Source organism: Carlito syrichta, unplaced genomic scaffold (genome assembly GCF_000164805.1).
Source record: "Carlito syrichta isolate Samal-C Ts95f unplaced genomic scaffold, Tarsius_syrichta-2.0.1 Scaffold315497, whole genome shotgun sequence".
NCBI classification, from domain to species: Eukaryota; Metazoa; Chordata; class Mammalia; order Primates; family Tarsiidae; genus Carlito; species Carlito syrichta.
The window spans coordinates 1,503,602-1,518,087 of NW_007259593.1; positions in this window are offsets into that span (position 1 = coordinate 1,503,602).

Sequence of the window (14,486 nt, forward strand, 5' to 3'; positions counted from 1 at the left end):
CCCTCCAGTCTGGGCGACAGAGTGAGATTCCAACTCAAAAAAAAAAAAAAAATTTTCACTTCATTTCAAAAGCTTCAATAGTCCCATATGACTGACTGACAAACCTGCTTTCCTAATGAATCTGCCAATAATGTCTTAAAACAAATTTACCTCTTCCAAAGTTACTTACACTAAGTGAAAGCATGCAAACAGCATTATTATTCTGACACACCTGACAAGAATTATTGTTGATCCTCTATCAAAGTTTACTTGATAAATGTTTTACTGTGAAACAAACCACCCTTTCTCTCACTACGTTTTGAGCACTTTGGTTTCCCCTCTGTTCTTATAACATGCGAAACTTCCGATTAAGACCCATAGCATATGCCTTCCTTCAATAAGGATGCAACTTTCTCCCACTTACTCCTTAGCTAATTCCAATCTAGCTAGCTCCCGCTTTCTCCCCAAACTGTTTTTTCTTTAAAGTCACCAGGTCCAGTAGACATTTCTCCGTCCTCATTTTAGTCTACCTCTTAAGAGCATTTAACATAGCTGACCCACTCTCTCTTCTTAAAACACTACTCCTTTGTTAACTTTTGCAATGCCATACAATCTTCAAAGTTTCCTCGACCTTCTCTGTCTCCCTTGCTTCACTGTCCTCAGTCTTGGGATTTTTCTCCTTTATCTCAACTCTCTCCCCTAAGCAGTTTCATCCATGCCCATAAATTAAAATCTTCCCAATGGTTATCTCCTAGCCAAAATAATCTTCTAAGCAGTAAACGGACTGCCTACCTACCATTTCCACTTGAATACCTTGCAGAAAAGACTATTTTAAATGTTAAAACTGAATTTCAGAGATTCTGCGTCCAGTAAAAGCTAACTAGTTCATTGCAGACCAACCTTTCTGCCAAGAACAACTAAAAAACTGAACAAAATATTAGAAACAACTATTTGAAGGCATCAGAGAGCTACCCATGCAGTGAGGATTCAGGAGGCCAGAATTCTAGACGAAATGGAAGTGTAGAGAAATGAGCCCAATCATCAGAGCTGCTTTTCTCCTTGAGGCATTTGCCGATTCACAGCAGAAGCTGAGGTCAAAATACCAAACAGAAACAAGTGACTGAGAATCCAAGAAGTTCTGCAGAATCTCCACTAGTCTTAGTGAACTGGGGGGACAAAAATTAGAGTTCAGGAACTGCCAAGAAGAAAAGGCCCTGGTAAATATCCAGGCTTTCTGATGGGACCATTGAAGACTATACCCTAGGAGAAGGGTAAACCAGAAGTAGACCAATCCTCATAATTTTCAAGTGATATTCCCTTACCTTAACTGTCTGCCAGAAGCCTCTCTTGAGGAAGACAGTCAGGATTTGAATTATCTCTGCAATTTTGCATATACATTATCCAGAATTTAATTAAAGCTCAGTAGGCACAGCTAGAGTCAAGATCACAAGACTGAAAACCAAGAGTAAAAGAGAAAATAGAACACAATCACAGGGCATCCAAATATTGGAGTAATAAGACATAGACTTTACAATAAGTGTGGTTAGTATAATAAGTTAGTTGACAAGATAAAACCTTCAGTGGAAAACTGGCATCTAAAAATCAATCAGTAGCCGGGCTCAGTGGCTCAGCCTGTAATCCCGAGCCTTTGGAAGGTTGAGGTAAGTGAACTGCCTGAGCCCGCTGGTTCAAGACCCGCCTGGGCAACTTGGCGAGACCTCATCTCTACAACAAATCAAAAAATTATCCAGGTGTGGTAGCACATGCCTGTAGTTCCAGCTACTCAGAAGGCTGAGACGGAAGGATCGCCGGAGCCCAGCAGGTGGAGGCTGCGGTGGCCGGGAGGGTGCCACTGCACTCCAGTCTGGGTGACAGAGTGAGACTCCAACTCAAAAAATAAAAATAAAAATAAAAATCAATCAGTAAAACTGAAAAAGACAATAATGGAAATTAAGAACTCATTAAATGGGCTTAACACCATTTAGAGAGAGCTGAATAAAAGATTAATAAAGCGAAACTTTTTTTTTGCGTTGGTGGAATCTCACTCCATTTTCCCGGCTGGAGTGCAATGGCAAACTCACGGCCACCCCAGGGTTGATCTGTTGGGCTCAGGTGATCCTTCTGCCTCAGCCTTCCAAGTAGCCAGAACTACAGGCACATGCTACCATGCCTGGCTAATTTTTTATTTATTGTAGAGACGAGATCTCACCAAGTTGTCCAGACTGGTCTCAAACCCGTGGGCTCAGACAATCCTCTCACCTAGGCCTCCCAAAGTACTAGAATTACAGGCTAAGCCACCAAGCCCAGCCTGGTGGAACATATTAAATAGTTCAGAAGAAAATATACAGAGTGAACTATGGACAGACAAAAGGATGAAGAATGCAGAAAAAAATCAAAGAGACATGTAGGATGTGAGAATATAGAGGACATATCTATCTAATACAGAGGTAGAACTCCAGAAGGAGAAGGGATAAGAAATGCAGCAGAAGCAATAAATGAAGAGATAATGATCAAGAATTTTCCAAATCTAACTAACGATCAAGCCTTGTCACAGCACTAACAAAAAGAGTAACAGCAACAGTTAATCCCAAGCAGGATAGATTAGAGGACCACATCTGGAAAAATCACAATACACAGCTGAAAACTAAAGACAAAGGGAAAATCTTAAACGCAGCCTAAATGGGGGAAAATACACTAATTTCTTTTTTTTGTTTTTGTTTTTTTGTTGTTGTTGTTGTTGCTGTTTTGAGTTGGAGTCTCACTCTGTCGCCCAGACTGGAGTGCAGTGGCTGCTCCTAGCCACCGCAGCCTCGACCTGCTGAGCTCCGGCGATCCTTCCGCCTCAGCCTTCCGAGTAGCCGGAATTACAGGGGCACGCTACCACGCCCGGCTAATTTTTTTTTTTTTTAATTTATTGTAGAGATGAGGTCTCGCCCGCCCAGGCGGGTCTCGAACCCGTGGGCTCAGGCAATCCACTCATCTCAGCCTCCCAAAGGCGCGGGATTACAGGCTGAGCCACCAAGCCCGGCTGTTTTTTGTGGTTTTTTTGAGTTGGAGTCTCACTCTGTCGCCCAGACTGGAGTGCAGTGGCTGCTCCTAGCCACCGCAGCCTCGACCTGCTGAGCTCCGGCGATCCTTCCGCCTCAGCCTTCCGAGTAGCCGGAATTACAGGGGCACGCTACCACGCCCGGCTAATTTTTTTTTTTTTTAATTTATTGTAGAGATGAGGTCTCGCCCGCCCAGGCGGGTCTCGAACCCGTGGGCTCAGGCAATCCACTCATCTCAGCCTCCCAAAGGCGCGGGATTACAGGCTGAGCCACCAAGCCCGGCTGTTTTTTGTGGTTTTTTTGAGTTGGAGTCTCACTCTGTCGCCCAGACTGGAGTGCAGTGGCTGCTCCTAGCCACCGCAGCCTCGACCTGCTGAGCTCCGGCGATCCTTCCGCCTCAGCCTTCCGAGTAGCCGGAATTACAGGGGCACGCTACCACGCCCGGCTAATTTTTTTTTTTTTTAATTTATTGTAGAGATGAGGTCTCGCCCGCCCAGGCGGGTCTCGAACCCGTGGGCTCAGGCAATCCACTCATCTCAGCCTCCCAAAGGCGCGGGATTACAGGCTGAGCCACCAAGCCCGGCTGTTTTTTGTGGTTTTTTTGAGTTGGAGTCTCACTCTGTCGCCCAGACTGGAGTGCAGTGGCTGCTCCTAGCCACCGCAGCCTCGACCTGCTGAGCTCCGGCGATCCTTCCGCCTCAGCCTTCCGAGTAGCCGGAATTACAGGGGCACGCTACCACGCCCGGCTAATTTTTTTTTTTTTTAATTTATTGTAGAGATGAGGTCTCGCCCGCCCAGGCGGGTCTCGAACCCGTGGGCTCAGGCAATCCACTCATCTCAGCCTCCCAAAGGCGCGGGATTACAGGCTGAGCCACCAAGCCCGGCTGTTTTTTGTGGTTTTTTTGAGTTGGAGTCTCACTCTGTCGCCCAGACTGGAGTGCAGTGGCTGCTCCTAGCCACCGCAGCCTCGACCTGCTGAGCTCCGGCGATCCTTCCGCCTCAGCCTTCCGAGTAGCCGGAATTACAGGGGCACGCTACCACGCCCGGCTAATTTTTTTTTTTTTTAATTTATTGTAGAGATGAGGTCTCGCCCGCCCAGGCGGGTCTCGAACCCGTGGGCTCAGGCAATCCACTCATCTCAGCCTCCCAAAGGCGCGGGATTACAGGCTGAGCCACCAAGCCCGGCTGTTTTTTTTTTTTTTTTGAGTTGGCGTCTCACTCTGTCACCCAGACTGGAGTGCAATGGTCGCTCCTGGCCACCACAGCCTCAACGTGCTGGGCTCCAGCGATCCTTCCACCTCAGCCTTCTGAGTAGCTGGAACTACAGGCGCGCACTACCATGTCCGGCTAATTTTTTATTTGTTGTAGAGATGAGGTCTCACCAAGTTGCCCAGGCGGGTCTCGAACCCGCAGGCTCAGGCAATCCACTCACCTTGGCCTCCCAAAGTGCTGGGATTACAGGCTGAGTCACCGAGCCCAGCCAATACACTAATTTCAAAAGTGTAACAAAACACTCACATGGCTGATTTCTCCACAGAAGCAATGGAAGCCAGAAGACAATGAAATAACCGCTTCCAAGTACTGCAAGAAATTAACTTGACAGACTATAACTGTATACCTGGTGAAACCATCCTTCAAAAGTAGAGGCAAAGACATTTTAACAACAATAACAAAAAACCCACACAAGTGAACTCTCAAAATGGCTTTCTCCTTCTCACTAAGCAGCACCACCACACAAGCCAGTAACCTAGTCATATCTGATATCTGCAATTCCTGCACCTCTAACCCCCTCCAAGCTGTCAGTATGTCCATGTGATTCTCCAAAATACATTTTATCATTAGTAATGTGATGCAAATTAAAGCAATACATCATTTCTTACCCATGAGATAGGAAAATATTTAAAAGTCTGACAAACACTAAATGTTGATTAGAATTCTGGGAAATAAGAACAGTACTCACAAGCTCCTAATGAGAAAGCAATGTGTCAGTATCTATTAAAACTAAAATTGTGCCTATAACCCACAATTGCAATACTAGATATATACTCTAGACAAACTCTCACACATTTGTGAAAGGAGGTGAGTCTAAGGAGAGCACCTCAATATTATTTGTAACAACACCAACGTAAAATCAGTACATAAAAGTTCAACATAGGACAAGATAGATAAAATGTGACAGCAATTAAAATAAACAAACAAGATCTATATATAAAAACATGGATAGCCTCTAATGCAAGAAGATCACATACATATCAGTTTTTTAACCTTTTAAACAAACCAAAAAGATATCTATATATTGCTTTGGACATACACACATCTGTTAAAGTATAAAACGTATACCAGAAGGCCCCATATCAAATTCATAATGGTTGTCTCTAGAAAACATGAAAGAGAAATAGAACCAGGAATTGCTAGACAAAAGTGACTTCAACTTTATTCAATATTTATTAACAAAGATTTACTGAAGGCCTACTGCACCAAGCAATGCTCTAGGTCTCAGAGATACAGCAGTGGGAAAAAGCAGAAAATATTCTTGCTTTCATAGAACTTACATCCTAAGAGAAATGATACAAAGAAACATAGGTAAGGGGTGATAAGTGCTAAGGAGAAAAATAAAGCTGAGAAAGAATAACAACAATCAATTGCTATTTAATTTTTTGAGTTGGGGGGGGTCTCACTCTGTTGCCCAGGCTGGAGTGCAGTGGCACAATCACAGCTCACCACAGTGTCAACCTCCTGGCTCAGGCAATCCTTCTACTAAAGCCTCCCTAGCACCACCACTCCTGGCTAATTTTTTTTGTTGTTGTTGTTGAGACAAGATCTCACTATGTTGCCCAGGCTGGTCTCAAACTCCTCAGTTCAAGCAATCTTCCAGCCTTGGCCTCCCAAAGTGCTGGGAGGATTACAAGCAAGAGCCACTGTGCCCATCAATGAGGTGTTATTTAGACAGGCTGGTCAAGAAAGATCTCTGTGATAAGGAGACATTTGAGCAGAAATTTGAATGAAATAAGGAAGCATCACATGCAGGTATCTAAGGGAAAACCACTGCAGGGGCAGCACACGTGAAGACACTGAAGGCAGGGGTGTGCTTGGCAAGTTCATAGGGCAGCAAGGAGACTAGAAAGCAAGGTCAGGGTGAATGGGAAGAGGAATGATGAGAAATGTCAAAGAGAGCAACGGACTAGAGCAGCAGTCAAGGACAACTCCCAAGATAAGAATGATTTTCTGGCTGGGTGGGGTGGCTCAAGCCTGTAATCCCAGCACTTTGGGAAGCCAAGGCGAGAGGATTACCTGAGCCTAGGGGTTTGAGACCAGCCTGGGCAACATGATGAGACCTATCTCTACAATAAATAAAAAATTAGCCTGGCGTGGAAGCACACGCCTATAGTTCCAGAAGGACTGCCGGAGTCCAGCAGGTCGATGCTGGAGTGGCCGTGAATGTGTCATGGCACTCCAGCCTGGGTGACAGAGTAAGACTTGAACTCAAAAAAGAATGATTTTCTACAACTTTAAGGTATTTTTGTTGTTGTTTTTTGTTTTTGTTTTTGTTTTTTTTTTTTGAGTTGGAGTCTCACTCTGTCACCCAGACTGGAGTGCAGTGGCCGCTCCCGGCCACCGCAGCCTCGCCTGCTGGGCTCCAGCGATCCTTCCGCCTCAGCCTTCCGAGTAGCTGGAATTACAGGCGAGCGCTACCACGACCGGCTAATTTTTTGATTTATTGTAGAGATGAGGTCTCGCCAAGTTGCCCAGGCGGGTCGCGAACCTGTTGTTGTTTTTTAAGAGCGACTATATGTGGCCCTCAAAGCCTAAAATATTTACTATCTGGTTCCTTTATAGAAATAGTTTGCTGCCTCCGGACTACAGTATGTGTGCCATGCTAAGGTCTGAGGATAGGATTCTAAGATGAGGACAGAACAAACTTTGAGAAAGGAGTGATATGGATCACACAGGATGACAACAGGAGAACCTAAGAAGGCTAAGGCAAAAGAAGCAAAAGCATGAAAATTTTTGCTTGAATAACCAGAAAAATGACATTGCCATATACTGAGATGGAGAGATGTATCAGTAACACTTCATTTAAAAAAAAAAAAAACATGCAACAGAACATTAACAGCTATTATATCAATAAACAGGAATATGAGTGCTTGCTTCATTATTCTTTTTACTTTTCTGTATGTTTTTCTGTAGATTTGTTTTATATATATCCTTTTCTCCACTTTTACCACTACTACCCTCTAACTCTCACCTTAAGCACCGCAATAGCTCTCTCATTAGTTTCCCTAAGTCCTTCCTTACTCTTCTCCAATCTGTCCTCCACTCAGGAGTTAAGAATATTCTTCTTAAAAAGTCAGTGTGACTGGACCAAAAGTAGTGAGTTATCTCAATTAATTGTTCACAGTCAATTATATATTGAACTTCTTGTTCTACTCTTCCTCCTCCACTCCATCCCCCTTCTCACTACTGCACTTGATTAGTCTTAAAAAAAAAAAAGTCAGGATGGACAATGGTTGAGAATATGGACCCTGACACCAGAAAGCCTAGGTTCGAATCAACACCATTTACTAGCTGTGAAATTTGAGGCAAATTACTTAGCTTCCTTAAGTCTTGCATTTTCTTATTTGTAAATGGTGATAATATTGGGAAGAGTAAATAATTAAGCACACAAGACAGAACCAACACAGAGAGCATTAACACTCTCTCTTCAAGATGTACAAAGTTGTTGTTAATTTTCTAGACATGCTCAGTTCCTGCCAGCTCAGTGCCTTTCCCTCTGCCTCATTCACTATCTCTACAGGTTTGTACCTGAAGGGCTTTTCCTCAGAGGCTTTCCCTCAGAGGCTTTCCCTGGTCACGTGGCTTCCCTACACTTCTCTCACCCCACATCCTACCCCCACCCACCCTCCTTCTCTTCCTCAATTTTTTATTGATTTCCTTTAACAGAGCTAGTATAATTTGCAATTATTTTATATACTGTTTGTCTTTTTTATCTGTCTCTCCATGTAAACCTAAGCTCCAGGAATGTGAGAAACTGGCCCTTATGCCAAGTATAGAACCTAGTATTTGGTTCTATACCACCAATATTTGAACAAATGACTATAAAAGAATATCCTCTAAGTGTAATCTAACAGCACCTATCATGTCCACTTTTCAAACATTCCAAGTATAGTGGTTGTTAATTGACTATGAATAGACTGAAAAAATAGGTAACATTTTATAAATTTGCATTTAATAGTGTCATTTTTAATACAAAAAAATTCCTTCAAAAAGGGCATAAAAAGGGTGTTTTCTTTTTTCTTTTTTTTGAGTTGGAGTCTCACTCCTTCGCCCAGGCTGGAGTGCAGTGGTACACACGCTCCTGGCCACCCCTGCGTCAACCTGCTGGGCTCCGGTGATCCTTCCGCCTCAGCCTTCCAAGTAGCCAGAACTACAGATGTGCACTACCATGCCTGGCTATTTATTTTATTGTAGAGATGAGGTTTCACCAAGTTGCCCAGGCTGGTCTTGAACCCACGGGTTCAGGCAATCCACTCGCCTCAGCCTTCCAAAGTGCTGGGATTACAGGCTGAGTCACCAAGCCTGGCCAAAAAAGGGTGTTTTCTTACCAGCATACTATTGTTCCATGTTTTCCAATTTCAGGAAAAATGGAGATAGACTTATTCAAATTTCTTTGAATTTCAAAAAAATAAAAAGGCACAGTGAAAAGTTTCCTTCTCACCTATATTCAGTTCCCATCAACTTCCCATCAACTTCCATTCAGTTCCCATCAACTTCCCAAACAGGTAACCATTGTTTTTAGTTCCCTTATTTAATCCTCCAGAGAATTTGCATGCACATACAAGCACTTCCTTTTTCAAAAACAGAAATGGTAGCATCTAATGCACATTCTCCTACACTTTGCTCTTGTACCAAGATATTTTGGAGTTCCTTCCATATCAATTTATAAAGAGCTTCCTCATTCCTTTCTACAACTTCACAACTTCCTTCATCCTCAGGGTATGATTTATTTGACAAGTCTCCTGCTGACTAACACTCACAAGAAGTAAACGAATAACCTTGTACCTATGTTATCTCACACATGTACAAATACACTGCAAATTAAATTCCTAGAACTAGATTGCTGGGTCAAATGATTGATATGCTTGTAATTTCAAAAGCAACTGCCCAATGTTCCTGGATTTATCAGAGGACACTTAGAGAAACAGTCATCTGAAATAGAGGGAATTTAATATAAGGAATCGACTACATGTGTGCTGGAAAAACTGAGACGTCTAGGAGGAAATGGTAAAGCAACCCAGAGATTAGCAAGAGCAAAAAGCCTGTTACCCCTCTTGGTGGAAGGGTCAAAAGAAGGCAGCGGTACAGTATTTCCAAAGCTTAGAGGCTGGGATCAAGGGACAGTAGCTGGAACCAAATGGAGAAAAGGCAATTGCCAGAGATACTGGACTGAGGCAGACCAAGGGGAGAAGAAATATCAAGTTTTTTACTTCCTCCCACCATCCATCCAATCTCCTACCACTGGATCCCTAGGGCCAAAGCCAGTTGACCAAGGCCCTGGGAAATGTCGCTTGCAGGACTGAGTCCCTCTGCAGGAAAAGGGCAAGAAATGGATCTGGGCCAACAGGACACAAAACAGGCACTGCCTCCTTTAGAGCAGTGATTAATGTGCACTACTAACAGTAAGCATTTCAAACAGCCTTGCCAACAAACTGTTTTCAAACTTTGGGGTTAATATTCGTCTGACAGGTGAAAAATAGGATCACAATCTAGTCTTAATTTACAGTTATTTTATTATGAATGAGGCTGAACATCTCTTTACGTGGAGCACAGACCTAAACCTCATCTACATGAATGGGAGTGAAGAGGGTACAGAGGGAAACACCAGTTAATTCACCTCATTTGGCAGGGATGATCCATTCAGAAACATCAATCAGACAGATGCTAAACGGGGCATGAAGATGGTGGCAATGAGCCAAACTAGCCAGGTACCCTTCAAGTAGACACCTATCAAAAAGACTGTTCTAGAAAAACTGAAAGGCAACAATGTCCCAAAGGAACTGAAAATACCTTAACTACACTCTGCACACACTATAAAGAACAATATGTTCTTGTAATCTGTACTCCCCACTTGCTCCTCCTTATAACTGCCTTCCAGTCATTCATGCCGCCATCCACTCTCTCCTTACCTTGCACTGAAAGAACAAACAGGCTGGATGTGGTGGTTCATGCCTATAATCCCAGCACTTTGGGAGGCCAAAGTGAGAGGATTGCCTGAGCCTAGGGGCTTGAGAACAGCCTGGGCAACTTGGCAAGACCTGATCTCTACAATAAATCAAAAATTAGCTGGGCATGGTGGCTCGTGCCTGTACTTCCAGCTACTTGGAAGGCTGAGGCAGAAGGATTACCTGAGCCCAGCAGGTCAAGGCTGCGGTAGCCATGAGTGTGCCACTGCACTCCAGCCTGCGCGACAGAGTGATTCTCCAACTCAAAAAAAAAAGAAAAAAGAACAAATAATACCTCGCCAAAAAGTTAAATTAACTTTAAAAAACAGCAAGTAAGAATCAATTTTTAGTCTCTTAACCTGACCAATACATTAACAAAAAAAGACCTTTTAAATTGTCTTTGGCCTCTGCCATAATAACTGTTTGAGTATCTTTTAAACAAGCTGAAATTGACTCCCCCAGACACAATTCAACATTATATATACTATACTCTAAAAATATACCAAAAAATGTTATGCTTTATAATCTGCTGGCAACTGAAATTGTTTTCGTTCAAAGAGCTGAACTTTATTTTTAAAAACAGAAATTGTGCCGGGCTCAGTGGCTCAGCCTGTAATCCCGCGCCTTTGGTAAACTGAGGTGAGTGGATTGCCTGAGCCCGTGGGTTTGAGACCCGCCTGGGCAACTTGGCGAGATCTCATCTCTACAATAAATCAAAATAAATTAGCCAGGCGTGGTAGCGTGCGCCTGTAGTTCCAGCTACTTGTAAGGCTGAGTCAGAAGGATCGCCGGAGCCCAGCAGGTCGAGGCTGCGGTGGCCAGGAACGGCCATTGCACTCCAGTCTGGGCAACAGAGTGAGACTCCAACTCAAAAAAAAAAAACAGAAATTGTGACCAGTCATGGCAGCTCAAGCCTGTAATCACAGCACTTTGGCAGGCCAAGGTGAGAGGCTTGCCTGAGCCCAAAGTTTCGAGACCAGCCAGGAAAACTTGGCAAGACCTCATCACTACCATAAATCAAAAAATTATCGGGGCACAGTGGCACGCGCCTGTAGTTCTGGCTACTTGGAAGGATGAGGCAGAAGAAGATCACCTGAGTCCAACAGGTCAACCCTGGGGTGGCCATGAGCGTGCCACTGCACTCCAGCCTGGGCGATGCAGTGAGGCTCCAACTCAAAAAAAAGAAAAAAAAAAAAACATTTTAAAGCAAAGTATTTTGTTAAAAAATCTAAATGGTATTAACTATAAACAACAGTATGACAGTATGACTGGACACAGTGGCTCACGTCTGTAATCCCAGCACTTTGAGGCCAAAAGTGAGAGGACTGCCTGAGCCCAAGAGTTCAAGACCAGCCTAGGCAAGACTTTGTCTCTACAATAAATCAAAAAATTAGCCAGGCATGGTGGCACATGCCTGTAGTTCCAATCTACTTGGAAGGCTGGGGCAGAAGGATCGCCTGTGAGCATGCCACTGGACTCCAGGCTGGGCGACAGAGTAAGACTCCAACTCAAAAAAATAAAAATAAAAAACTGTAGAGAGGTATGTTAACTTTAAATCTTCCAACAATCAAGAATTAAATAGAGCTGGCTCGGTGGCTCAGCCTGTAATCCCGTGCCTTTGGGAGGCTGAGGTGAATGGATTGCCTGAGCCCGCGGGTTCGAGACCCGCCTGGACAACTTGGCAAGACCTCATCTCTACAATAAATCAAAAAACTAGCTGGGTGTGGTAGCGCATGCCTGTAGTTCCAGCTACTTGGAAGGCTGAGGTGGAAGGATCGCCGGAGCCCAGCAGGTGGAGGCTGCAGTGGCCGGGAGCGGCCACTGCACTCCAGGCTGGGCGACAGAGTAAGACTCCAACTCAAAAAAAAAAAAGAATTAAATATAAGCAGACCAAGTTTATAGTCACAATATAATGATGCCTATTTCAAAACTTTGAAAGATTTTCACTTGATTAAAAAAATCCTAAAAAAATGGTAGTACATATACATGATGGAATATTATGTAGCCAGAAAGAAGGACAAAAGTATGGCCTTCGCAGCAACTTGGATAGATTTGGAGTCTATCATACTCAGTTATCTATCATAGACACAAAGAACTGAGTACCACATGTTGACCCTGCACACCTACCTTAATACTATAAAAAGGGGTTAACAGTAGCAGGACACTGCCAGGGGAGGGGAAAGGCACATCGCATCAGTAAGGGTGCCTGATCCCAATCCAGGCAAACTGAGGTCCAATGGGAGCCCCAAAACTTCACCTTACCTAAACCACTTATGCATGCAATCTTGACCTACACCCCACAACTTTTTTTAAAAAGGGGAAAAAACACTTAACCTGATTGCCAAAAATGTTTTTAAGTATTTTCCACAAGGCCAAGGAAGAAAGGTCTTAATAAACCAAACCAGTAAAGGTTTAAAGTTGTTTTCCAGCACCTAGCATTGCTGCTTGGCATTTTCATAGACAATCAATACACTGATGTTCATTGTTGAATGTTCCAGTGAAGTGAATTAAATGATACTTTAAATGTCATTTAAACTTTTTTTTTAATTCAAATCTGAAAGTAATACGCGCTTATTCCAGAAACCTGGAAAATATAAATACTAAGAAAATAAAAAATCCATAATATAACCAGTTTTTGGATTGTTTAGACTATGCTGTACAAAACTGCTTATTTCCAATGGCTGTAAAATGCTTCATCCAATAAACTTCCCATAATTTACCTCACCATTCCCTACCATTCGGCATTGCTGTTTCCGAATGTTTACTATTATAAATAGTATAATGCACATCTTCATGCATGAGATATTTTTGAAATCTCAAGGTTGCTTCCCTGTGATATAATCCCAGAAGAGATATTAACAGCCCAAAGACAGTTTTAAGACTTTTGATATTTAGCATCATCATTTGTTATAGTACTCAAGATCTATAAATTGCTGGAGCACATTAGCTTCCTTTTTTCCTCTCTATACCTGCTTTTATCTTCAAGTCTCCTACAATTCTTTACTCCCAGAGACCAAAGCACCTTCCAAACAAAACAGTCAAGCCAGCGACCTTGACCTTAACGTCCAACATTTATTACAGTTGTTTGCCTCTATTTTCTAACAAAGGAAAACTGCTATGACCAAATTGTGATGGGCAGGAAGCAGAGCATCCACAGGGACTCCATTACTTGGGATCTCGCGTCTTCAGACCGACAGCCTGGCTGTAGGAGGGTTTGCAACTGGGCTCCTTCTTTCTACAGCGCTCTTTCATAAACACACCCACTCGGTGCCACAATGCTACCCCTAGCTTCAACTAGAACTGAACTCGCCAAATGCCACGACTGGTGCCAACTTCCCACTATCCTGGCGGCATCGCTCCTTTCTGCACCAACATCTCCCTCTGAACAGCACTTGAATGCTAGAAGGCACCTTGATTAACCACTTCATCCTGAAGCATTCAATACTGCTGATTCTTACAGGCAGCTGCTCCAGCAGCCTGTAATTAAGACTTTTTTTTTCCTTCTAAACGCTCCCGTATTACATGGGGCTCTGAGGATTCCGTCTGTCAGCAAAAAGGAGATCTTTAGCAAAAGGGTAGACAACCTCAACTTCGGGTGTTCCTGTAAAATGTGGGTATTGACCCTTTGCTTTCCAGAGCAAGACTGCACCTTATCCTGTTTCTTCACAGAGAACGCACAGCATGACCCAACAGTAATCTGTATTCCACCAAATGATTGAACGACACACACACACACACACACACACACACACACATCGCTCTTCCAGCAAGAGGACACGGAATGTCAGACCCGGACCGCCTGGGCCACGCCGGGCGCGGACACGACCCACTTCGGGACGGGGCCCCCCACGCCTGACTCTGGACTCGCCTCCGAGCTGGTGGCAGCTCCCGACTCCCACCCTCTCCCCGACCGACCTTTTTTTTTTTTTTTTTTTGCTGACTCCGTCACGCGTGCTATTTCACAAAACGCGTGCCCAGACCTGGCCTCTAGCTGCCCCCTCCTCGTCCAAGCAATTCCAGCGGCCGCTTCTGACCTGCGGCCGAGAAAACTGTCGCGTTTTCCAGCCTCTCCCCCTCCCGCACCCCGGAGGAGCCCCGCTTCAAAACTTTCCCCGCCCCAGCTCTCCCCGGCTCACCCGCCTCCGACCCCCTCGGAAAAGCGGCTTTCGAAAGGGGTCGTCCGAAACGGCCGGCTCCGGAGGGCGTGGACGCCCTTGGCGAACGAGACGCGGGGAAGGGC